The following is a 1355-nucleotide window of genomic DNA, read 5'->3' on the forward strand; positions in this document are numbered from 1 at the left end:
CATTGTTGTTTGGCGGGTCCGGGCTGGGGATTCGAACCTGCCACCTTAGGTGTACGTGGCTGGCGCCTTAGCCGGTTGAGCTATAGGCGCCGAGCCACTTTCACCATTTCTTCACAGCACACTTAGATTGGTGTTTGGTCACTTATGGGAACTATAGTCTAACCAAGTTGATGCAGGAAACTGACCACCACACCCGCCATAAGACTATGTTTGTAACAGTGTCTGAATGTTGGATCAGTGGAATAATTCCTTTTTAACTCCTCATGATTGTTTAGTTTTTTTTGAAACAGAGTCTCACTTTGTTGCCCTTGGTAGAGTGCCATGGAGTCAGACCTCATAGTGACTTCAAACTCTTGGGCTTAAGCGATCCTCTTGCCTCAGTCTCCCAGGTAACTGGGACTACAGGTGCCCACCACAACACCCGGATAGTTTTTTCATTTTTTAAATACATGGTGTCTCTCTCTTGCTCAGGCTGGTTTCAAACTCCTGAGTTCAGGCAATCCATACCGCCTTGGCCTCCCAGAGTGCTGGGATTATAGGCATCAGCCACCTCGCCTGGCCAATGACTTGCTTCTTTAGCTTAATGTTCTGTTAGCTGTAGCAGTAGCTTCCTTTCATTCCTCTAGAGAATATACTAAAACTTGTTCATCCTTTTTACTGTTGTTCATCAGCTAGGTTAGCTCCAGATATTTACAATATTTTTTATTCCTGACAGTGCTGCTATAGACATTCTTATACAAGAGTTATCTGAGGTACAAACTTAGAAATGGAATTCCTGAGTCATAGGCGATGCACACTTCACTACACAATGCCAGGTGTTTTGCAGAGGTGCCCCCCAGCTACTTATGTAGTATTACCGGTGCCTGTGTGCCTGTGGCTTCATATGCTCCTTTATGCCTGGATTGTCTGACTTTTCAATTTTGTAAATCTCATGGGCATCAACATGCCCTTCTCTGATTACTAATGGGGTTGAACACCTATTCAAATGTTTGTGGAACATTTTTGTTTCTTTTTTTAAACATTTTGTTTCATCTGTGGAGTTCCTTTTGTCCATTTTTTTTTATTTTGAGACAGTCTTACTATGTCGCTCTTGGTAGAGTGCTGTGATATCACAGCTCACAGCAACCTCAAACTCTTGGGCTTAAGCGATTCTCTTGCCTCAGTCTCCTGAGTAGCTGGGACTACAGGCACTCGTCACAATACCCGGCTATTTTGAGAGACCAGGTCTGGCTCTGGCCCAGGCTGGTCTCCAACCTGTGAGCTCAGGGCTCATCTGCCTGCGCCTCCCGGAGTGCTGGGATTACAGGCGTGAGCCATCAGGCCCGGCCCCTCTTGTCCATTTTTTTTTTTTTTTT

The sequence above is a fragment of the Otolemur garnettii genome, unplaced genomic scaffold (genome assembly GCF_000181295.1).
Source record: "Otolemur garnettii isolate 467f Iridium unplaced genomic scaffold, OtoGar3 scaffold00060, whole genome shotgun sequence".
In the NCBI taxonomy this organism is placed as follows: domain Eukaryota; kingdom Metazoa; phylum Chordata; class Mammalia; order Primates; family Galagidae; genus Otolemur; species Otolemur garnettii.